A 26,646-nucleotide genomic window follows, 5' to 3' on the forward strand; every position below is an offset into this window, starting at 1 on the left:
AACTGTCTTTATATCTGTGCAATGCATGGAGGGGCCCAAAGGAAGAAACTGTGACCCGATGGGTGCTTATGGCTGTCCTCAATTAGCATCCAGTAGCCTTCCCAAGCAAACCCTTCTTCATGCAATTAAAAAACGGACCAGTTTATAAGACCCCAGAGTTTGTTTTCACTCCCAGATTTAGCACTCCTTTGGCTCCAAAATCCCTGCGAACCCACTGAGCTCTACTCTGTACTGGGACTGTTTCATTTAAATAATTTCTACAAATATTGAAGTGAAATCAATGATGTTTTTGAGAAAATTGTTAATTACTGCTGGGTTGTAGATTGATTGGGCTGGCATATTGATGCTGACTTCCTTTTTCAATCATCTGAGATGTACAGTGAAGGCGAGGAACAGATAACGGGGAAAAAAAAAGGAGGACTTTACCCTTAACAGTATACACTCTATATGCATGCGTGTTTTCAGATACATTGTAAATGGTTAATTACAGCTATTAATTTGAATATTTGTCCCAAAGCAGATGAAGAATCTGTTTATCTTCAGCTACAATTCTTTTCACACTTCAGTTTGCTGATGCCTTCACTCCAGTCCCAGACAAGCTGGGCTCTGAGCCCCAAGGCATCCTCAGCAGAGTTGGATTCAAATTCACCGCAATCCTACTGCCAGCCTAGAGCTAGCTACCACTTGTGTGCCAAATTATTCTTTAATTTAGCCACAACATTGTTGAGTAACCATTGATACACACTGTGGTTGACAATCTCCAGCTAAGAACATGCTGTGAAGAAACATAGCAGATTTATTTCGGTCCAGATAAAATCTACTTGACAGTTTAAAAGAATTTGTTTTTACTTTCAAAGGTTTTGTCACAAAACTATGTGTGTACATACTTTATAGTTGTAACCTGTTATTAGAAATGATTTGACGGTTTAAGACTTTTCTACTTGCCTTTCTTTAAAACCATTGTCATACAGAACATAAAATGTCGCAGAAAGAACAAATGTTTAAAATTCGGTGTTGTGCATCAGTACTTTAGAACATATTGATACAGAGCTGCTTCTGAAACCCGTCACAATGTACCGTGCAAAAAAAGGGACACTAAACAATCATTAATCACTGCAACAAATATTTATGAAAACTTCTCTGAAAGATATTCAATATGATATAATAACATATAAACTATGTCAAGGAAGACGTTGGAATATCCTTTGTGCCGTGGTGAAAATGTAAGTGATAAGTATATCTTAAAAGTGTGGTGGATTAATTGTTTTAGCTGATTTCAAAATGGACTGTGACAAATGGACAGTAACGAAGCAGATACACAATATATGCAGACTATTCATAGCTGCCACACAATGATCTACTTGACTGCAGTGGGGGCTTTGGCACCTGTTATTCAGCCAGCACAGTCACCATCACAACCTATTCTGACACCAAATGTAAAGTCCAACTGCCCTCCAAATCCCTCCCAATTATAAAAGGTCCTTGAGTTGCTGTTTTGCCCCCTCTCCAGCTCCTGTCTGATTACTGAGTGTGGGGTGAGCTGCGCAGGCAATCAGCCGCAAAGCGCAGAGGACCAGGAGGACTGGGAAAAAAATCAAATCCAAAACACTGCAAAAAATAAACTAAAGGGAGACTACTGGACCGCAATTACAGGCCATCCAGCCAGGCCTCTGCTCCAGCACTCAAGAGCTGCCGTGATTTCCGACAGAAAAGGTTATTAGTTTTTATTGGAGGAAATAGATGCTGGGTGGCTTTAAATGGCACAGTAATGCAGGGGCGGGGGGGCAGGGAGGGGGGCTGGAGGGAGGCCTCCTGACCCAGGTCTCCCAAGAGTCCCATTGCGCTGCCAGAGAGACATACAGAAGCCATCACACACCCTCTCCCCTTCCCCCAGCCCTCATGCCCTACAGCTCCTGCTTGAACTCTGAGGCAGTGGCTTGGTCTTCGGCCTCGAACTCAACCTGGACACACGCTTCTCTTTTTTTTCCCCTCTTTAAACATCATTACATTTCTACAGCCTCACATTCTTCCACTGTAATAACCTCACAGGTAAGAATGTCTGAAAATCATTCCCATCTTCTATGTTTTAATATTTTATCAAACTTAGGTTTGTGGTTGTTTAAATTAATAATCTTAAAAAAATGTCATTTAAATGAATCTCTTTTATATCACTACCCATCATTGAATGAGGTAACACAATGGCGATTGAGCCTGTGGCCCGCTGATGAAAGCCCTTACATTTGAAGTATTCTAAACTGAATGGGTTGGGTGTTGGTGGTGATATTTTGGGGTAAAATCACCAGCCGCTTTTTCCATCACCCCGCAGTCGCTGTTCCGCCAGAGAGGATAGGTGGCGCTAACGCAACAGGCTCGCTCTTCAATTCACTTGTGTATGAAGCAGCGTGCCGGCAAGATCAAACTCCCGATTGATCGACGTCGCACAGGTTTCGCTGTTAGGATCTGCGGCAACAGAGACCTTTTAAAATTGTTAATTTAATGAGATTTCCTTTGCAGTTTTTAAACATTAACCAAAAGCAAATTGAAAAACGAACCAATAAACTAAGGATGAATTGCTTTAAAATAAAACATTTCCAGGCTGTCTGTCTGTACACACACATGCATGCCTCCAACAGAGGAGCAGCACATGTGAAAACATTATGAGTGACCGTGGCGGCTGCGTGTTTGCTTGGCTCAGTGTAATGACTGCCTGCAGATTTCCTGCCACGAGCATGTGCGCCTGCGACTCCAGAAGGGGAAGTATGCAACCATATTTGCCTTTGTGCTGAGCTGCCAGTGTGTGTACTCTGCTGTGTGTGACATTATTTCAGAACGTGTAAGCTATGATCTGCCTGCACCAGATGAAGTGCTCTCCACAGGCGGTGGTGTGTCAGTGTCCAGTGAAAGGCAGTAATCAGACGTGTAGGCTTTTATCAGCCAAAGGAAATATACTGAAATGTTTTAATGATTTTATCATTATTCCATGCACATGATGCAACATCTTAGTCACTTAGGTGTGTAAAATGCAATTACTTTGATTATGAGTGTGTGTGTCAAAATATGTCTTTATGTCAAAGTAGATAATATGTTAATACCATCTATGTGAGAGAGTGTATGTGTTTGTCTTCATTGTGATTGCTGCCCATACTCTACTATCCTAATCTGTATTCAGGGCAGGTAGGCTCCAGCACGGACCCACAGCTCAGTAACTAATGGAGGGGCTGATGGGAGCCTGATGACGACCACAGGGCCATTTGTGTACACACACACACACACACACACACACACACACACACACACACACACACACACACACACACACACACACACACACACACACACACACACACACACACACACACACACACACGGTGCACATATACAAACACAAACACTATGGCTGTTTCCAGCTGCAGCTGCACCCATCATGCTGCTAGTAGCCAAGCAAGTTAATTACATTGACCATTTAATATTGGTGATTTCTTTTTCCCTTTTGTGCGCAGGGGGATGCAATTTGATAAATTTTATCATCTTTCTGAGTAAGTGAGTAACAATTACAGTGCAAGACATCATCCTTTCCGTCCGTTAATTTTTCTGCTGCTGTTGTTGCTGCTATTTCTTAGATTTCGGTCTTTAATTGCCTCCACTACAAACTTTCCCAGCGAATCACTGCCCCTCTAAGTTGATTGCCAGGAAGTGCAGGGAATTAGAAAATTAATGTCACACTAAGGTCAATGCTTTAGAGTGGCACAGACACAAACTTGCACAATGTGTTTGCTCTGTTCACAATGTTGCAATACCTGTGACCAGGGTTTTACACAGGCACTTCAATATTTTTTGTTTTGCACAATTTTTTGCAGAGTTAAGTCAATGCATATAGGTCTCAAATATAAGTGATCACCTCTGTTAACACAAAAACAGTTCACGTAAAACAACAACAAAATTGTTGTGAATCAACCTACAAATTGTCACAACACCCTCTTGAACATCACAGTTTCAGTAATCCTGGATCTCCTCTTGTTAACGTATTTTATTTTCCTCTTCTTTCCTTTCCTCTTCTTTCCTTTCCACCCTCCCCCCATCTCCTCCTCCTCCTCTGCTGAGCTTGGGCCAAGGAGCTGACAGCCAGTGACCTAGGAGTCTCCGTGGTTCCCAGGGAGAGAGGTAATGGGCCCAACCCCGGAACGCACTCTCACTCTCTGCACACATGGGGCTGCCGGCAGCTTTGATCCAGTAGCCCCTGCTCGGGTCTCCTGACGCCTGGTGAGGAAATTCATAGGAACAACTGGAAGAGGCCTGTGTTTATTCAGCTCCTTTAATGAGGAGGGAGACGGATTATCGGGGGCCTAAATCTCCCCAAAAAAACACAGAGAAAGAAAACTGCTGCTCCTTCCAGATGTTTCTCTATCACCGCTCACTCCAAAAGAATCCGAGGGAGAGAGAGAGAGAGAGAGAGAGAGAGAGAGAGAGAGAGAGAGGGATGGTTTCATTATGCTAGAAGGGGGAACTAGTGGTCAGCGGGAGAATTTCCTTGTGTTTTCTCTGTTCTTCTGTCTGGCCAGATGTGAGAGCTGGCCAATCCTCTCCGGGTGAGCCCAGAGGAGAGCAGCCGCCCAGGCACAGTGGGGAAAGCTAGGGGCTCTGAGAGGGAGTTTGCAGACATATGTTATTTTGTTGAAAGGGGGGTGTTTGATGGTGTAGGTAACCAGAGCTCCAAGGCATAAGCTTTACTTTAAGCAATTTGTGCCGTCTTAAAGAGAAAAAGAAGCTATTTCCTGAGCTTGTCATATGACCCCTAATGTGTTTGTTTTGTCCATTTTTACACATAGCCTCTTTGTAATCCCAATTAACGTAGCGAAGCAAGTGACGTGGGACCAGGCGTATGAAGCTCGTCTGTCCCAGGAATTGAAACAGAAGCCTAATCCACACATAAAGCAGCACATGACTACAGGTGGTGGACAGACAAAGGGAGCTTCAGTAATGGTAACGCCACTCTACCTACAGACACTCAGAAGACTCAGGCTGTGCGTCAGGCTCTTGACCCTTTTGCCAGAAGACTGCCCAGATCAATACATCTCTCTATTGTCAAATCATTTAGGAGAGGATTACGGGTTAGCTACTGGTCACAGATCCTAACACACAGAGGGCAAAGGTCAACACATTTACATGTGATTTCCACACATTAGGCCTTGTTAAGAGTATCACCTGTGGTACAAGCAGCCTTGTAGTGCTGTTTGGTCTGGCCTTCGCTCATTCCCTCATCCTTTCTGTCAAGGTCACACTTTAAAATCGGCTTCTTTTCTAATCTATACGATCAGACCATCCTCACCTTTGTCCCCTGAAATGCTAACCCTTCCAGGTTCAAGGTCAGGGCAGTGACAGGTTGAAGAACGGGTGCCCACGGTGCGTGTTTGTGTGTGAGAAGGCATATAAAAGGTCAAGTTCACTAAAGAACAGCGTGCAAGATGTATGAAGATGCTGACAATTAAACTACTCTGTAATGGCTGTCCAAAGTGATGTGCATGTACATGTGCCTGTGTGTATGCAATCAAACAAATGATCATGCACATGCGCTAATGTAAGTGTTATTCACAGCTATAAAATAACACTTGAGTGGATTATTGAATTAAAGGAAAATTAAGTACCATTTCACTGGGGTTGATTAGTGCAACTGCTCAATATAGACAACTTATTAGGATGAATTGCTTAAATTGTCAGTTCATATTAAACTGGTTAGATAAAATGATCTCAAAAGAACAACTAGTATTTTTATAAGTATTAGCTTGCCTTAACATCAGTCCAGCTCTGATGTGAGTCTTTTAAAATTCAGAGTATATATGCAAGATGTGTGACAGTAATGTTGGTTTCGTTTGAGTTCTTAATTTTGTAAGATTTATCTTTGCACACTTCACTGGCAATATATCATCATCTGATTTTGTTATATCTGGTAATAATTTGATTTTGACACTTATTGCTTAAATCTAACATTCCAATATATTTCTTATAAATATATGCTGTAAAAAAGATTACAGTTTATTACTGCTTAATAAAAACAATTTTTTTTGGACTGGTCAGTGTTATGTTTCGATTATTTTAAAAAGAACAATAAATGAAAATGCTCAAACAATCATGATCGTGTTATACATTAGTTCATATATGAAAATAAAAATTAATTGTGCTCTTGTCATGTTTCATCATTATTTTTGTCATATTGCATTTTTAGAACAAGAACTAAATGTAGACCTCTCTTTTACCTATGCTACCTTGGGACAAATTATATGGCTATCTATTTACTTAATTTACTTCTCAACAGTTTTATGCAAAAGTTTGGACACCTTTGGACTAATTGCATTTTTGTTCATTTGTTGGAGTGAAAGAAAAAAAAAAAGTGAATATAAACACAGCAGTATTGCAAACATTTCTTTTCCCAGCTGTTCTAGTCTGGATAAAGGAATTTTTACCCACTCTTCCTTGCAGATCACTTTAAGTCCTGATATGTTTTTAGGCTATCTGGCACACGGATCTTTTCTAAGATCTGCTACAGATTTATAATGATGTTCAAGCCAGGGGACTGGGAGGGCCATTTTTTCAAGCCATTCATGGTGGATTTAGAGCTCTGTTTTGGATTATTGTGCTGTCTTAGAAGTCAGTTTCTTTTCGGTGACAGTTTATTTGATAACTGAATGAAATTTGCATCCAGAATTTGCTAATATTGAGTGGAATCCATCCCTCCCTATATCTGTGACACTCGTTGCTAAACAACCCCAAAGAATTTCCACTCTCAGCAGTTGGTGAGGCGCAGCTCCTTTTGTTATACCAACACACCTTTAGAGATTCTGGACATGGAGCACAAATTTAATATCATCTGTCTGTAGCACTTGTTTCAAAAAATGACTCTGGGTTATCCAGATGTTGCTTTGCATTTTTTAGAAGTTGACTTCTGTGAGGAGGTGGCAGGTAAAGTTTCTTTCTACCGTTTCATGTAAACTCTGTCTGTGCATCAACGCTGCACCGTGGAACTGTGCACCATCACTCCTGTGTCAGCAGCTGCTCCTTCACAGTCGTATGGCTCAACAGACATGCAGTTTTATCTGAACAATTTCTTGGTCTTGCAGATGTTCTATTGACTTCCCCAGTTCCTGACATTTTCTTAATGCAAATTGCAAGGTGGAAGTGCTTTGATATCTTTTTACAGCCTTTCTCTGTTTTGTAGGCAGCAAATAGCTTCCTTTTCAGATCCTCAGTCAACTGCTTAGCCCATAGTTAAATGTTACCACAAGGATTAAGGACTCAGAGAAAAGACATTTCTTCACCCGCTTCAACGAGTCGAGCCAAAAAAAGCCAGTTAACTAATTTCTGAGACTTTACAAGAGTCTCAACTTTATAAAAGACACACGGTTGTTTAATTTGTTTCTGTTTTAAAATTAATAAAAATAAAAATAATGAGAGTGCATTAATATTTGAAGGAATTATGTTGTTTTAGTGTCTGTTTACTGCAGGGTTTGTATTTTTCAAATCAACAAAATGTGCAATTTGCCTAATCTTTTGCACACAACTATATTTTAAGTAGAGCTTGTGAACAAAAATCTATTTCAGTTCATTGTAAGAAATATATTTTATATCAGATTCTCTGCTAGTAATCTTTGACTCACTCACCACTCACAGTTTGCGCAAACAATGTAATTATGAGGGAAAAAACAACAGATGTCCTAGTAATACTTGCTTTCATTTATCATCAGGTTATATATTAGAATTAGAATCAATTAAATAAAATTGAAGACAAACGTTCAGGCTATGAATTATTCAGTATGGGGACGAGGTTGAATCCAAATATTTTACCGAAAAAAGAATCTTACAAGGACAATTATGTGGTATGGGTTAGAGAGAAGGGGATACGTAGATGTAATGGATGTTATCAGTGAAGACGTTCAGCACAACCTCTCTCATCCCTGAAACTGTCTTTGGCTGATACTTCTCTTCAGTCAAGTCATCAAGAGTTTGTTTGGAGATGAAATCTATAAAACACAAACTTTCCTCAAAGAAAATATTTCCCCTAAAGTCTCATACATGTGATGAGAAAAAAGGTTTGAAGAAAACACTTACCAACAGTGAAGCAGAGAAAAGACTTCCTTCACAGTCCTGCAAAACAAAAGAGAAGTGTATCATTGTCCACAGTCCTCAATCGTATATCCATCAAACAATTGTCTCTAAAGAAACACAAGTGAACTACAAGTCTCACACTGCATGTGTTAGCTTATTACAATTGCTATTCATAACCTTCTGCCAATGTCCTTTAGTGACCAATAATGTCTGCCCTCAGGCTGTACTAAACGTGCAACAAGATCTTGTATATGAATGGATAAAACCTGAATAATCTGGAAAATCACAGTCATTATCATGATATTGTTATTTTGCACTCATTTTTGTCTGCAGGCTCCGTACTGTTTGTTATGAAGTTATATTACAACCTGAAGGCAAGAAAAGGACACTCCAAATGCACATTATGCATAAAATACATAAAAGCCAACTAAAAGTCTTCTCTTACTCAGAAAAAAAAAATATTGATGTAAATCAAAAACTACTCCTCTTTTTATAAATCCATTGCATTCTCATGTCATTCAAAACCCTTTTGTACAGCAGCTCACACAAAAAACCCAAACAGACTCCAGCACATTGTTCCTTAGTCATTCAAAATTTTCAAATCTTTAGAATTACTGCTCCTCAAACAGTAACTCTGTTACCGGAGCACAAATTACTCTATGACTTGTCTCACAAGGTCAGAATAGTGTATACAGCACACTATTAGGTGCTACAAAACATTGCCCACTCAAATACAAACTTGTTTCAAAAACGGCTTTTTCCCTGCTGCTATGACAAACATTGCATTTGTATTATGTGTTTAATGCCTTTATTTTCCCGTTGGTCTTTTGTATGATTGTGAGAATGACACGTCGCTCAGTCAAAACAAACGACACACACAGTACCAAACTACTCACCATGCTGAACCAAAAACAAACCAGTTGTGGCTGTGCGGCCCGACAAGAACATTTTCAAGAGGGAAAATCTCAACCTCGGAATCACGACCTTGGCAATAATTTCATTTCTCCTTTCATTTTTTATGAATTAATTACTGACAGCACTGCAAATTCCTCAGCGAACAATACACTATAGTTTAATGTTGGTGAATAATCCACAGTTTAGAGAGCGTAATTAATCACCTCACTCTAGCGCAGAAAAGTTTTGCCTTAAAATACGATAAATAAAAGACAAACAGACACCAAAATGTATGAATAAACAGATTATAAAAAGCTACGCACAAATTCAACAGTCAGAAACTAATCTGCAGTATTCCCTGCTGTGATGGCATTAAAACATTATTCTAAAATGATATTAATGCTGAAGTATCACTTCCCTGTTTTTCTCTGCAATATAATGTGATGATGCCAATCAGCCTTTAAGCCCTGCCCTAAGACAAGATAAAGGCCTCCATTCCCCTGACTCCAGGTCAGTAAGTAAGCTTGTATTTTTGGATGGCTGCTGCCGATTGTGTATGTACTTTAATAAACGGGCTGCAGGTCAGGCAGATTTATAGGCCCGTGGTGGGGTGGAGGGACCAGACTCCCTTGGCCTCCAGCTTCCCCTTGCGCCATTACGCCAGAGTGAGATATAGTGGGATATTGATCCCAATGCCACTTCATTTTGCAATAACTATTACACGATATTCTTCCAGGCTGCGCGTGTCTCCTGATTTATGCTGCCTTGCTATTTACATTAGCAGTAAGTGTTTTTCTATACCAGCTGAAGAGGGTCTTACAGCCACACAAATGAACAAGTGAACATTCACATTCTATACCATACCTGTCTTTTTGCTGCCTTTTCACAGTAGCAGGGGTGCTTAACACAGCCCTGCATGCGAGGTGAGTAATGGAAGATACAGACATAAACATATTGAAGAATACATCTCTGCCTTCATTACAGTTGCACGATTGACCTTGAGGCAATGTTATTTTCTGCATTATATCTTATTTAAAATACCTACTTCATCACATCCATTCTTTAGAAGACTATTATATTCAGGAGCATATTTTGTATTATTTCATATTATTCATTTCAACTCGCTGGTCAGTGTAGTGTACAGTCAGCATAAAGAATGCAATCAAAAAAGACATGACTGCTTCATCTGTGCAGAGAAACAAAATCATAATTTGTGTTTAAATTGTGCGGTTATAGGCATTTAGGTGTATTTCACAAAACCAATGGATTTATAGTATGCTTACTCTTCATTCTGTAAGTGATGTCTAAAAATAAAATAAGAGCTACAATTCAAATCAAGGCATTATCATTTACTCTGTGCTAGGATGCGTTCTCCCATGAAACAAATACAATCACATGCCGCCAATTTGCAGATGATATTATATGAAAGAAATTGTTGCCATGATCAGGACAAGTGGGATAAGCAGCCTGCCCCCTGAGCTCGCACCATCACCAGCTGCACAATCCAGAGCTGGGTCTTTGCCAAAGTGGCTTCCCTTGCAGTGCCAGGCTGGTGCTGAGTGTTTGTTTACACACAGAGGAAAGCTGTGTCAGTGGCAGAGGAGCAGACATAAGTGGGGAGGAAGGGTGGGAGACAGACCCTGTATAGTGCTGACATTCCCACAGGCAGCCCCCACAGGGCGCACTGCGCCTCAGATTCCATCACTGCTACATTGTGCCACAACAAAAAAACAAAAGGACTAATGACCCTTAATTGCTTTGGAGCTGTTTAAAATCAGATGAGTGTCACATAAGCAGGAGTATGTAAATCAAATCCCCCTCCTCGCCCCTCTTCCCGGTCTGCCCCCTAAGCTGTCTCCCCTGGCACAATCAAGTCTTTTTCTCATAAGGGGGCGGGCAGCTTAGCAGGCTCGCTGCCAAGTAAGGGGAGCTGGCAAGCGTGGTAATGTGGAGACACTTGTTGCTATAATGCTGGCCTGTTACGCCAGAGCACATGGTAGAAATGCTGAGGCTGAGGGGCGCGTGTGAGGAGCAGATGGGCATACTATAGCCTCCACGTGCTTCCATATTAAACATGGCAGTAGAAAGGAAGTGTGCTCTGCTCTCAGCTTTCAAAGCTGCCAGACACTGTGTGCATGTCCCATTCATCAACAGTTCCATTCATATGCAAGACAAAGTTTGATTGTACACAAATGCCCCATCAGGGAGGAAGGGGGCAGATGCTTGTGCTTGTTTGCATGCATGTTTGCATATCTTTGAAAGTGACAGAGTTTGCTTTGTGCATGCTTAAAGAGATTGCATGAGGTTGAGTTTGGAGATGGTATACTTTATATTGAATGAAAGATGTCATTTTAATGCTACAATTTTCTACAGTTTTAAAGAGATTACTCTGCTGTTGGTTGGATGAAAAAGAGGTAACAAAATAACCTTTTATGGAAAGTATTTGCCATATGTATTAATATTATATAATGGTAAACACTGAATAGACCTAATAATTTATTGTTATTTAAATATTTGTTTTATAATACATTTTTCAGTTCTGAGAAGAAAACACACAAGTTTAATCACTATAGATATTTTCTCTAAGTCTGAGCCCCAGATGTATCGAGCCTGTGACCCACTGAGAAGTGAGCAATGTCCCCCTGTGCCCCTGGTGTTCCCCTGCTCCCACCACACCCATTAACATCAGGCCTTAATGCATTTCCTATACCTGCATGCTCTTCTGCTATATGGAGTTTCTGGTGATTTAAAGACAGCAACAAACCTGTCCCATTTCCAGAGTGACATTATTGATAGACTGTCACTTCAGATTGTAGGTAACTGCTAATGGTTATTTTATGGTGCATATGTCAAATCTGATGTGGACTCTTTTTTTTTTTTTTTTTTTTTGTCCCGTCTTTCACTGCATCTTCCTCTGCTTTATTTGAGTCTAATGATAGCCTCAAGATCACTGCCACACTTTTATTAGAAAAAAAAAAAGTGTGCTTCCTGTCGAGGAACATAAACAAAAATGGACCTTTCAGGAAAACGCCCTGCCAAGTAGCACTAAAACATTTTTTGGGGGGTTTGAATATGCTATTGATTTTCAACTTTATCTTATTATGACTCATTTGTTTGTATTGTGCAAGTTAATAGTGGCATAATATTCACTGCATTCGATAATATAGAACAGAATTGGCTGATTTCTTTTGTCCAAGACAAAGCTGTGCACAAAGCTGAATAAATAAGTGCAAAAATGAAAATGTATCCAGGGCAATCACATCGATAAAGCGTATATTTTATTTCTACGTCTATCATATTGCACTGAAAAGCCAGTTACCCAAACAGACCACCACCTCCTCTTCTCCACTCCACTCTTTATCCACTCCAGGGTTTTCTCCCTGTGAACCTGTACCCCCTCTTGTCATGGATTAGCCTCCATACTTCCATGAACAAAGACTCAGTTAGCATGTGTTTATGTGTTGGTCCATGTGTTAGGTGAAGAGTGAACGTGTCTCCCACTTAAGTCCAGATCTTAGAGGACCCCAATTTGTTAGGCATTAATCAGAACATCTGCTCAGAGAGTGCCCGGTGTCAGTGGCTCACTTTGTGTCCCAACGGTTCCCTCGCTGCCGGGCTTTTTGTTTCCCCACTTCAGTCATCAGTGTCATTTGAAATCAATTTAACGATTGTGCCTGAGTCTGATTTGAGTATGCAAATGAAGCATGGGGAGAAAAGGAGTAAGCAACATACAAAGAAATATGAGTGGAGCTAAAAAAATTTTTTTTTTAAAAAGGACTAGAAAAGAGGAACTGTGTACTGTGCATTACTCTGGCATTAAAAAGCAATAAGTCATCGAGTGTTGTTCCAGCATATGGGTATAAACAGAAAAGAACAACAACAAGCTGAATTTGGCTCTGCACTATAACAGTGTCACTATCCCTCTGAAGGGACAATGCACATGCACAAGAGCAATGTTGGAGGGGAAAAAAAAAGAAGAGTAAAACGCTATGACAGGGCAAGGAAGACTAGGTCAGAGAGAGGCCAAGAAAGAAAGGGAGTACAAGAAAGAGGTAGCAGGGGAAACAAATGAATAAATTCATGGGGCACAAAATGAAAAGAAAGATGGGGTGGTGGGTGAAGGGGGGGGGGGTGGAGGAAAAAGGGCTTGGAGTCATCAGCGGAAAATTTTTATTGTCCGGACACTGGAGGCGCACACAAAAGCACTGGGAAGATTCAATTAAGTATCATATGCAGTGACCTTATTGCCATGGTTACGGAACAGTGGAAAATATTAATCAAGTCTGCACTTGCAACAAGGAGAAAGATGGTGGAAGGAGAGATAGAAGGTAGACGGCAATGAGAGCGACAGAGGGTGGTAACAGAGGGAGAGAGGATAATGGTGTGGTCTCCATATGTGCTTGTGTGGGTCTGATTTTATGTTTTAATGAGTACAGTTGCAAAGGTTCATGACTGTCCCTACCAAGCTCTGAACATCGTTATGCTTACACTGAAACATACTATTTTTGACAATGGATTTTTTTTCCTTAGTCAAAAATATATTTTAAAATGCAAAAAAAAATACGACTGTTCTCACACTAGTCTGCCTAACATTTACATAAAGAGGAGTCACAAATGTGAAATGAACTCAATTCTGAACTCAGAGGAAAATTCACTTCGGTTCACAAAGATTTGTTTTAGCTCCTTCTCTGTATTTCATGTTGAATTTCATGTGCCCCAATGTCTGTTGATGCTTTCTCAGTGAGGAAATAAAACAATCCATCTACATCTACCAGCCATCACACATGCGTGAATCCATTAAAAACACAACTTGCAAATGTTTGCCACATGAAAATGAAATGTTTTCATCCATCAGTTGTTTTTTTTTCCAGTGTAAGGTTACACTTACACATGGTTCTAAATAAATCCTCTAAAAAACAGTGCTAGCATATTGTTACAGACTCAGAGAGAAAAATTATGACGATCATTTTCAATCATATTCCATTATGATGTTGCTCTCAGTCACATTTCCCTGCACACTGCAGAAGGGGAAAGTTGAAGATTGTTCTGTTTGATGAAGCTGTAGAGTGTTTGCTCGCTGTCTGCAGGGACTGTCTTGAAAACAATCTATCTGAAACTCCCCCGCTGAGCAAAATGTTAAATAAACAAAGACGGGGATAAACAAAATCCCTCCATTTCAATGTCACTGAGAAGAAAGCCAACATTTTAATGCTGCGATTGTGAACAGGAGGTGGCAGCCACATAACGAGATCAGCGTTTAAACTTTGGACACATGGTGAAATTATATTTTTTCTCAAATAGTTAATTATAAATATGGTAGCTATCAAAATATAATTGCTGTACTTGCGTCAGCCATGAGACAGTGTGATAATCACCCTCACTCACTTGTTCTCCAATATGTCCTTCCTCCAGGTAGAACAACTTTAGATTGTGCCTGATAATGATAATGATATCAGACTATTTTAAACATATTGTCCTACTTTTTACTCGTTCAGTTTTTGGAACTTACTGTGGGAGAAATGGAAGAATTCTAAAAATTCAAATGAAATTAAAGTTGTTTTTTTTAAACATACAACATATTTTAATTCACATTGTGGTCACGTAGACAAAGTGATGTAAAGTAGAACAACATGTGTGTAAAAGCACAGTGTCACGTAAACCTACTGAGTCAAACAGTAGGTGGATTTTTCTTGTTAACTGGTTTCTTTCTTTGCGTTGAAGAACTAAGTCATCTTGTGTGCATATGAACTGGGGAGTGCCCCAGGGAATCGTCTTTAGCTCACAGATTTTCTCCACTTAATGATTCCACTGGAGTCTACACTCATCATTTCCTGAGACAGCATCAGCATTCACAGACAACACCTGGCTTTCTCGATCCATCTCCAACGTTATGCAATTAGAAAGCTTATATCAGTGCCTTATTAAAAACTGAAAGGCACAAGGTGTTGCATAATTAAACTCGTAATTTAACTCATCATCTTTGTGTCATCTTTGATAACAAACTAAACAAATTGACAGTATGGTTTCCTCCTGTAGCATATTATTTAAAATATTTTATTGAACAAGGCCACACTCATTCATGCCTATATTATATGGAGGCTTGATTTCTTCAATTCACAAAATATTTATTACACCAAAATGGTGATTTAGACTGTAGTTAACACAGGAAGCTGAAGCCGGGATCACAAAGCAGAGCAGATATTACTCCTGTCCTAGCGGCTCCAATATCCAGATGCTAAGGATGACTGCGTTTTCTTCATTATGGGTCCTTTCCTGCCAGAGGAAATTAAGCAAGCCACCTGAGTTGCATCTTTCAAGTCTCCGTGAAAAAACGAGTGTCAGACTTACTTTTACTTGAAGTGTGTCAATTTAAACTGTCTATGTTTAAAACATGTTTTAAATACTTCACCCTCGCCTACATTTGCATTGCAGTGGTTTATTCCTCATATTTGGCAATTAGCTTAATTAATGACTGAAATGAATAACCAAAATTGATGAAAAAAAATTCTGTTTACTTATCTATTAATCAAATTATAATTCCAGCTCCAAATTCCAGCTGCATCTGATACTGTATCATGTGATGTGGCACAAAAACAAAATCTAAACTAGTGCTGTAAGACACGTGGTTTCTACTCCTCCAGCTGCTGTATGAAACGACCGTGTACAGAAACCGCATCACAATTTGCTAGCAGGTTGCAACCTCCAGCAGCATCTGATTTCTATGGCCTATATTGAAACTAAGTGAATAATAATTTGATTAAATTTGGAGTTTTCCTGAGAAAAGTTCTGAGCTACAATAAAGAACTTTGATGAGGGAAGTTGGCACAAGTTAGCTCTTTTTTTGAGTGATTTGCAGAGTGACAGGCAGTGGTCATGCAGAAAATCAGCCAATAAAGTCATAACTGAGTGATTTGAGTTCAACATTGGTTCCATCCCCTGCCTACTCTAATCCCGAGCCCCAGTGTTTGAAATTCCACTGCCCATCCCTGTGGCACAGCCTGCGAGGACATATGGGTGAGACACAGGCCGATGTGTAACAGGAGGGGGCCTGTGCAGAGAGGCCGTTAAAGTGCCTGATGTGACCATGACCACTTCCAGAAACAATTTAATTCCACAGCTTCAGCCATCTCCAGCTGATCTACTCCTCCAAGGTCATTATGTGCCACAGAAGGTCACATGATTAATGAGTGACAGACCCTCTGGTGCAATAACGTGTATGAACGTGGCCCATTAATTAGACAGGGGGGCCAGAGAGAATGAATGGCCAGGGACAGCTTGGCCCCCTCACAACCCTGTCCTTCCCAGACCCCATTTTTCATTTTCATCTGCACAAGCAGACACATACAGCCACTCCTAATATCCCCAAAATACAATGTATCCCTCCAAACACTCTAAAAAAAAAAGAATTACATTAAATGAAAACCCATACCAATATATTTAACATAACTATTAACTCAACAACGTACAGTATGTAACATCAGAACCAAAGACACAGTAAAGCTGATTAGAGGTTTTTTGAGTCAAAAGGGTCATTGTTCAATGCAACTAAACAAAAAAAATCCAACTGCTGCTCAGAAGTGCTATAAGCACTGGCCTCAGGTTGATCTGGGTATCAAGCATCTGAATGCTGTGTTGTTGCAGTCCTTTTTCAGGACTATGATAAGCACTCTGCATTACTGAGGGCAATCTCCAAGAGGAAATGAAACATTCTGCTGCCACAGACTAGCTTTATTAGAAGACAACAAGTCCGGCCTCTGAGGATATACAGATCAGGATATTTAATTGATGCTGACCGACTGTCAATGCACTCCTATAGCTGGGAGAAACAAGAGTGTTTAACACTGCTCCATTGTAAATAGTATTAATTTCTTGGTCTAATCAACTTAATGCAATTCCAATAAGTCCATTTCTTAGAGTGGCCTTGTTGATTTGAACCCTCATAGCCCTCTGTTTTATTTTCACCAGTGCCAACAAATGTAATGGCTGCTAAGTATATTGGGCAATAATATACGAATGCTCTACATCTAGTGCATGCATTTCAATTTTACCTTGAGGTCACAGCATTATGGATATACCCCAGTGGGGTCATTAATCATAAACACAAACACTGTATGTAATAACAGCCAGTCGGGAGAAATAGACTTCAGGGAAGGTTTCAGATGAGGACTTGTATAAGACCAGGGGACACAATGGCTATCTATGTAAACAAATCTCATCAGTTCGCCCACTGCACCTGGGTCAGTGTTTTCCCAGAGCTGGCACACAGTCAGGCATATGTATACAAAGGTACACATTTCCAGCTGTCATTGTCCTAGAAACATAATAAGCAGTGACAGGGTGAGCCGAAATCACTCAGAGTACAACCAGGAAAACAACATCTCTTGGAAACAGGAAAAATATGAAAATGTTGAGATGTGTGTGTTTCTGTAATGATGTTTTATCATGAGATGAATTCTAGGTCATAGGATATTTATCTGTAGTTATGAATATGGAAGAAAAATAATTCATGAGGCATGGTGATAATAAACATAATTTTGAAAGGTACTGCTGACATTTTTACACTACTTTTTTTTTTTTAAATGACTAACAAAAATAAAATAAAAAAACATATCTTATCAAGCAGTCAGAGAACCCCTTGACCCTTCTGAATAAAGCATCTCTCTGGAGATTTGACACACATCTCTCAGCACAGATCTGAAGACAGCCATGAATGTTGTTTGCCCTCTGATATATTTTTAATATTCAGATCATATCAAATATGTCCTCTTTCAATAATTGATCTATCTATCTATCTACTAGCAACATAACACATGCTGAGCTTTGGCATGTGATTTCTATCCCCCACTCAGTATATCTTCTTCCCTCAATTCAGTGTGATAAGGGGAGGCACCGGCTGCTCCCTAAATGAAATGCACTTGGCCAAAGGATCTCCCCTCAGCATGTGCCAACAAAGCCTGCAAGCACAAACTGTCGGTCCATAACACCCTTAAGATGCATTTGTTGGGTCTGGGATCGAAATAAAATATCACCACTGGTAAGAGAATGATTATTTGATGGTAAAACAAATGTTTCAATAATTTTGGTTATGTATTTATTGCAATTCAAAATTATTCGTATTGTCAAAATCACTCAAACAACTTAGAAGTTTTAGTGAAATATCCGTTCAAAATTTGTAATCTTTAAAATAAATGCATGTCAGCATCTGCATTTTACATGTTCATATGTAAAGGTCACACGTGCACTAAATCATTTAGAAAAGCACACCCTGTAAAACAAACATTTATTGTGTAAGATATGTGCTAAAACATTTTTTTTTTTTTTTTTATAGGAACATGGTGCAATGCAAACATATCAGAGTTTAATGGAGTGAGTGTTTTCTTCATCGTGTCTTTTGACCAACAGCATCTCCTGTGGTGGCTCATTTCCGTAGTGCAAGAGGTTCCCACCCTCCATCGTAGCCAGGCTTCAGGGGGCATGGTGGAGAGAATACGAGATGGAGGGAAGGAGCAAAGTAGAGGAGGGAGCCATGCTGGGAGAAAGGAAATCTTCCATGTGCAGAAGCAGAGTGGCTAGAGGACATTTCACACTAATGGCGGCCGGGCCAATTGAAATGACTGCAGCACTGCATGATTTGAAGGTCAGGAGACAGCGGATTATATTCCAGTGGTGGCGGAGGAGGATTGGAGGAGTAAAATGGTGCCTCCCCTGTACCCGCCCCTCCTCCTCTCCTGAATTATTGCAGAACAGCCAAGATGGAATCAACATAGCACCAAACCCCACCATCATTACTCTTACACACAGCGCACCATGAAACACAACGCATTGCTCCGGTCTTTTCTGCGCCCGCACATCATCATGACAAATTCTGCTCTGGTAAATTCAGAAGCCTAGTTTATGAAACAAAACAACACAACAAACCACCATGCCCACTCTACAACACACAGCTTTTCATTATGAATCCAACTGATTGTCATTATGTCACCAAAAAAAGATTTAAGAAAAAAAGATGTAATTCTCCTTCTGTAGACATGGGTGACACACTACACAAAATAGCATGGCTGAAAAAGCACAATCTTTGGTCGGGCTTACAGATGAGGGTGCAAAAGTTACTCACACGTGAGGAAAAACATGAAGTGATTATGCACATGACTGCAGTAATGAGCCATACTAAGAAGTAGATGACCAAACATACGCACTCCAGACATTGTGCAACTCAACATGATTGCAGTGTATTTTTAGCCAATGGACATTACTGATTTAAAGCAAAAGAACCTCAAGCCTAACATGCAAACAAATGTGGAAACAACAACAAATGAGGCAACGAGGATGTCAAGCAGAATTTCATAAATCAGGGACATTAATGTAATTAAACTAATCCCTTGTAGGCATCAGCCTCCCTATCTGCTTGATGTAATTTCAGAACTTCCAGGGGCTGTGCAATTTTTCACAGTCCCCACTAGACATTGCACATTGTCTAAGGAATTCTGACCATCAAAGCAAATCAGACTTACAGATGCACCTGTTTTAGTAAGATGGAAAGAAAATCCTGTCTAAAGCAGCAGTGATTTTTTTTTATAGATGCAGCGGTTTTGTGTGTCGGTAAACACTTTAGACTTGCAGCCAGCATCCAATCCCAGTTGCTCTACAACACAGACAGCAGAGAGGTGGACACCTTATAGGAGGAGAACAGATGCCAGTCTTTGTGAAAAGCCAATAAACGCGTTTGTATCATCGAAGGACTAAAGCAAAGACACTAACAACCATACCTGTATTCATATGCTAACAAAAGCCTCACAACCAAATCTGGGAATTCAAATAGTTCTTTTCTCATATCTCGCTTTCTATATTGTATTGTGCACTACACTATGCTTCACACAAAAGAACAGGGAAAAGGATATACACCTTCAGTAAATACAGAAAAACCTTCTGGCGCCAGCTTGTGAAAAAACAAATGATGTGTGTGCCTGCCTGTTTGGTCTATAATGTAACTGTACAAATGAAAGACAGACAGATGGATAGAAAGACGGATAGAAAGACAGAAAGAAGAAAGAAAGAAAGAAAGAAAGAAAGAAAGAAAGAAAGAAAGAAAGAAAGAAAGAAAGAAAGAAAGAAAGAAAGAAAGAAAGAAAGAAAGAAGGAAAGAAAAGAAAAAACAAACAAACAAACAAACAAAGAACTATTTAGTTAATGTAATACTGTACCAGCTAGTGTTTTTGTTGGCTTGAAGTTATTTATTCATCATATTTATAAACAGGAAATCCACAGATTTTTTTTTTTGTATTTGGCAAAGATAAATCAATTCAGCTATTAAAAGTTGTAAAAACTAGCCATAGTGTTCACTCCCACTTTTAATTGACTCTTTTGACTTAAAAAATAAATTAAATTAAACATTTATGCATTTAAATGAAAAAGAAATTGAATGAGAGTGGAATGGAAAAAGACAAATATTTATATTTTGTATCACATAAATGTACATTATTATGTCTGATCAATGTTTTTAGAGGAAGGCGATACGTTTTTTTTACAAAAATATTTATAAGAAATATAGGTTTTTCCAGAAGGGTACCACATCAGTGGTGCACAGGATGAAGAAACATCCGGCAGGGATGCTGTTACAATTCTCCACAACTGACTACTGTGCTTGTAAAACTCTGGAGGAGATAACAGGCAACCAGGATAGCCCAGTCAATCCAGTGCATGTTTGAATGGCTGACCATGTTAAGCTCTTAAAGCAGGCATTAATCCAGGATTTTAGGAGCAGAGCTAAGTTTGGCGCGTTATCATGGCAAGGCCCGGACCTTAGACGGAGTTCAAACACTATGCACAAGCACCAACAGCCTCAGTCACACGGGCCTCAGACATGACTTGCACGGCAACTGGCCTGAAAAATTGGACGTGCTGATGACAAAGAACACAAAAAGGATCAGTGATTCAAAGTGATGTCTGTGACTTTCCACATGACTCATTGGTATCTTAAGTTCATTTTAGTTTATCTTACTAAAACAAATAGAGACGAATGATTTCTTATGGTAATTGTTTTGTAATCAGCATCCAGGATATGCATTTTACTCCACCAGGTAACTGTATTCTTCGTCTGTAGTGTGTGTTCTGTGACGCATTCTAACAAGGCATGCTCAGACTACTGGCTCCCAGAGCCTGAGTGACCTCTCTGGCTAGCCTCAGTCTCAGCGCTAGCTTCACCCCTCCAGATGTACACAGGCCAGACCAGTGCAGAGCACACGACCCAGCACACTCTCTGCTCTGCTCGACTACAGATACACACAGACCACCTCGGATCAACATCCAAGATAGCTGTGCAGACAGACAAACATATTAAGAGCTGACAGCTCCTGACCATGCATCTGCAAAAGTAGCATCATCACGTTTTAGCAGTGGAACAAATACCCATCAGCCAATACGACAGCAGCGGGCACATAGTCACGTGACTGCATGCACAAACAAACGTACATACACCCCCAGACACACATTCACACACCAATCTTAGGGAGAAGTCATAGGGCTAGGGCCAAGGCTTAGAGCTAGAACATAAGCTTAGGGAAGTAGGTGTGCTTGTTGGCAGAAGGGGGACAGTGGCAGTGTGTTGACTTATAAATCTTCCAGCACAGTGTAGGACCTGAGTTATCATCTGACATATGAAAAAATACCAGAGAAGCTGTGGAGAAAAGAAAGGAAATGAAATGAAAGGGTTATAAAGAAAGGGAGCAAAGCAGCATTGTGGCAGGCATCTGTTTTGCTCCTCATCCTCGCCCACAAACACACTCAGTATGTGGAAGCACGACATATCAGATTTGATTCATGTTTCTACATTTACTCTGTTTGTGTCGTGAGCACAACAGTAGCTAAGTGCATGGCTAATACACGTGTAAAAATAGTCTCGTACACTTGTAAGAATACTTGCTACTTCCTGTGTGGGATTTATGCAGCTACGAATCTGGATCATCACTGTGTGACAGCCTTCACTTATATACAGTATATTGTCTCTAAAGCCTGGCAGATGATTGAAAAATACATTGATAGTTTTTAAAAAATTGCATATTGGATTAAAGCTTCAAATGTAATGGGTTTTACAGCAAAGAGAAAAATATGGAACCGAGTAGTTTTATTTTTTGTGTCTTTTAGTCTCAATTTGGAAAGAAAGTTAAGGTTTTGTTAAATATTGAAGTACTGCATAATACCCCTTGAACTTCAGATACAAACACAAGAATAATTTGAAAATGTTTCATCTTTCAACTTCTTTTAAATGTAAGTACACTTTATGCCATGTTAGTGAAGTACATCTGCTGGCTAAATTGAATGCAGCCTGATACATCACCCCTGCAATAATTTTCACCTTTATGAAAGTCAAAGTGTTGTTTTTGTTGAAATGTTTTTGAGATGTGCTGCTGATTTAACCTCGGAGTCATTTTGAAGGCCAACAGCCTGTGATGCTGTTGAGTTATATTGTCATACTTTGAAATTTTAAATAATTATTTTCCATCCAATTCATGAATAAGAGTAAACGAAACATGTATTTGTTATGAATATTGTATTCTCTCGAGAAAAAACAATTGCACATTGATGCTTTAAATGTGTCAGTAAGCACTGTGACTCTTCTGATTATTTGTACTCACTGCCAAACTATCAGGGTCAATATTGCTCTGAAAGTACAAAAATAAACACTGTTAAAGCCCACACTCACCAGAGTAAAACATATTTGATATGTTGAACACCTGCCCCAGAGCCATGTCAGCCCTGTAAGTGGACAGATAATTCTCCAATCAACACATGTCAACTCCAAATAATTGCAACTGGGAAAAAAACCAACACTTATTAACACTGGGAGAGTTGCTGTGCATGGTATTTGGGTTTAAGTGTGTCAGTGAATGTGAGTGAGTGAGTGAGTGAGTGAATGAGTGAGTGAGTGAGTGAGTGAGTGAGTGAGTGAGTGAGTGAGTGAGTGAGTGAGTGAGTGAGTGAGTGAGTGAGTGAGTGAGAGAAAGAGAGAAAGAGAGAGAGAGAGAATCCAAATGGATTTCAGCCCTAGAATAAATCACTGTCGCCACAGAAACAGGCCGACAGCTGTGATGGATGGCTGAAATTTTTGTGTTGATGTCTTTAGTATTGCTGACAATTTGGTAGTTCAGGCTTTTTCACTTTTCCTGTGCTGGTGTGTGGCTAAACACATCTAAATGCTGCCACATACCCATACACATCAGTGTTTAGCACCTGTTCAAAATCCTCTTTGGGATGGAAACATTCTTTGCCAGATATATATTGTCTTTCAGTTTTTACAAAGAACTATATATATATATATATATATATATATAAAAAGTTAAAATTATAAATTCATAAATTGATGGCTTATGAATTCATTTTTTTGAGACCTTAAAACTTCTTCAAAATTCTTTCAATTCTTACCCCATTAAATGTTATTGTATCTGAGGAATGTTGTATTGTAAGCTCAACTTTCTGTAGTAAAAGTGTGAAAACCATCTTGTGTGTGTGCACCATGGTCACGTGGTCTTTTTTACACCTGTATGCACTGACCCTCTCGTTGAGCAATATGTCACCACATGACACAGTGACTGTTCGGTGTGTTTGAAACATACAGTGTCTGTCTTAACACCATCCAGGCAAACTGAGGATGAAAAAGTAATTTTCTTCCTTTTTCCTCTGTTACGACCCATTTTATTCCCAGCCCTGTTATCTGGTCCACTCCAGCACTACTGGGCGGAAACTCTGCCCCGGTCATTTAGAACAGGGGAAGCATCACAGTACACACACACACACACACACACACACACACACACACACACACACACACACACACACACACACACACACACACACACACACACACACACACACACACACACACACACACACAGTTGACTTGACTGTAAAACACATTTTCTTTTTGCACAGGCTGTACATAATGTACTCCATCCTACATCTAGACACCTATGCATGAAGTTATATAAACACAAGAACACTATACATCCTTACACACACACACACACACACACACACACACACACACACACACACACACACACACACACACACACACACACACACACACACACACACACACACACACACACACACACACACACACACACACAAAGTAAACAGTTGGGCCACTCCAAGCCAGCCCCACCACATCCAGTGTTTCCATCTGCTCTCACCTGGCAGGATCAAAAAGAGCACACTTCCCACAAACTTACAAAGAATCAATACTTTCTCCAGCAAATCAGAGCAGTCACAGTCTCAGTCCCAGCTCCACATAAACTGTGCTCAAAGTACTGTACACTGAAAGAAAGAATCCACAGAGCAAAAATTCAAAAAGAAATTACTGACCTTACTGTCTTTTTTCTCTCTTTTCTCTCTGATGTCCAATCCTCTCTTTTTCTTCTGCTGGTTCTTGTCCTCTAAACCTCTAGTCTAAGTAAGTCATGCAGGAGCTGCTTCCTGCTCCTGCTCACCCCTACGCCACTGTATTAGTCTGATTTCACACTCTGCAGCCTAGCCTCCCGTCCTGAAGGGGACGGTGAATGTGCTGCTTATTTAGAAGCCGGCGCACACTACCTGGGCTTGTAGGCAGCTGTTTAAAGCACGAGGAACATCCAGGGTGCATAATACCCCCCTACACCCCCCCACCCCACACACACACACACACACACACACACACACACACACACACACACACACACACACACACACACACACACACACACACACACACACACACCCGCGCATCTTCTCTCTCCCTCTTGCTCAAACACACACGCATACACTCACTAGTTGGCTGGCTCACAAGACACAGACACACGCACATGAGCAAAGTGAAATACACACACACATGCAAGCAGTCTGTCAGAGGTCTCTCTACCTTGGCTGGGATAGCAGGCAGTGTGAGAGTACACAGGCACACTGAGATGGGCTGGCCGCTCCGTTCTGTCTCCTTCTCTCTAAGTGTTTAGAAGACAATTTCAACAAGGGATTGCTCCCAATCTACTAGGGTGATCCACATGGATGAGTTATAATATGCTTGCCACTCTCTCCCTCTCTCGTACCCCCCCCTCTTCTTCCTCTGTTCCCTCTCTCTCTCGTTCTGTCTCACTCTCTTACTCCCTCTCTCTCTCTCTCTCTCTCTCTCTCACTCTTTCGCTCTCATGCTCGTTGTTTTAGCCTATTATCGAGCCGTCACCGATTTCAGTTCAGAAGGAAAGCCTTCCCTTCTTGGATTCTATATTTCTTCTCTCTCTGGATGTGCATGAGATGGGGCCAAAGACTGACTCCACCTGAATGCGTATTAGTAAAATGCATTATTTATTACAAAGCTGCATTCATTTTTTTTTTTTCTTTCTGATATGCCGGTGGACACGCGGGGGAAGGGAGCAGTGGTGACAACTGCATCAGCAGCGAAGGGGTGTGTTTGTGATATGTGTGTTTGGGGGAGGCTGGGGTGGCGGCAGAGGGTGGAGATGAGGGGTCAGGATTTGGGATAGCGGGGGTCTGAGGGGAGGTGAAAAGAATACATAAGATGTGCTTTTTAATTTATTTATTTATTCAGTGGCTGGGATTGCCTTATCATCCAGGATGCTGCTTAATGACATCACTGCTGGCTCCAAGCTGTCCCAAATCACACTGCCACTCATTTTTTCATCAAAATGACTTATTGCACTGTGTGTGTGTGTGTGTGTGTGTGTGTGTGTGTGTGTGTGTGTGTGTGTGTGTGTGTGTGTGTGTGTGTGTGTGTGTGTGTGTGTGTGTGTGTGTGTGTGTGTGTGTGTGTGTGTGTGCATCAGTGAGTGAGTAACAGAGAAACAGAAAGGTAAAGTGGAAGAGTGAAGTGAACGATCACAAAAATGTTTGAATCAAAATCACAGCTTACTTGTAAAGACAATATTGAAAAATTAAATCAATAAAAATTAAATCTATTAAGTATGAGTTATGTTAAAATAGACTGTAATTTCAATATGTTCATTAATGAACTTTGTCAAGATGGGTAAAATGGATATTTATAAATTCATAATTAAAATGCTCCAACTATTTCACTTCCTGCAATTTAAAAAGCTGTGTACTGAAAGGTTTTTTTTTGTTTTTGTTTTTATAAAACAATGATTTGGGGATTTTTTTTTTTATGACTACCAGATTACTTTAATTGTGTTGCATGTAAAGTAATTACATTATTCACTTTAACATAAAGGCACTTTCTTTCGACAACAGGATGTATCATAAGAATTCTACACCCTTCAGTCATTTTTTGTAAATTTATATAATTAATTACTTATATAATTAATCATCTGAAGGAACCAAGTTTTAGCCAATAAACTTAGTTGATCAGTTCAAAACAACACACTAAAAACCATTAAAAAAAAAAAAAAAAAAAAAAAACTTTTACTGAAATTTGAAGTATAGAAAGGCAGACAACACCTGCATTTCTATAATAACAATTATGAATTAATATTATGGAAGATTAAAGGAAAGCCATGACACAACTTCTGACCTTTTGGTAAGCTTTTTCAGTTTCCTTTAAAATATAAAAAGGTCTTAAAAGGTGTAATAAATAAATACACTATATTAATGCCACTTTGAGATGACATTAAAACAAACAAAAACTTGAATTATCATCCCAGGTTTTCTGCAGAT

General features: G+C 39.9%; 1 protein-coding gene across 2 annotated transcripts in view; it reads right to left on the reverse strand.

Annotated features, from left to right (window-relative positions):
- Positions 1-24,904, reverse strand: part of zfhx3b (zinc finger homeobox 3b) — a 210,358-nt gene extending 185,454 nt beyond the window's left edge. Inside the window, exons 1-2 of one of the 2 annotated variants that reach the window (XM_069693479.1) lie at positions 24,884-24,904; positions 8,101-8,136 (exon numbers count right to left, since the gene is read on the reverse strand). The gene's annotated coding sequence lies outside the window, so the exon portion shown is untranslated. Of the gene's footprint in view, positions 1-8,100; positions 8,137-24,351; positions 24,426-24,883 lie in introns of those variants that run through there. The other variant, XM_069693478.1, reaches the window with a different exon arrangement.
- Positions 24,905-26,646: the final 1,742 nt, after the last annotated feature.

This window comes from Brachyistius frenatus, unplaced genomic scaffold, assembly GCF_029030835.1.
Source record: "Brachyistius frenatus isolate BFR_SWC_R1_liver_20210118 unplaced genomic scaffold, ASM2903083v1 Contig_15, whole genome shotgun sequence".
NCBI lineage: Eukaryota > Metazoa > Chordata > Actinopteri > Embiotocidae > Brachyistius > Brachyistius frenatus.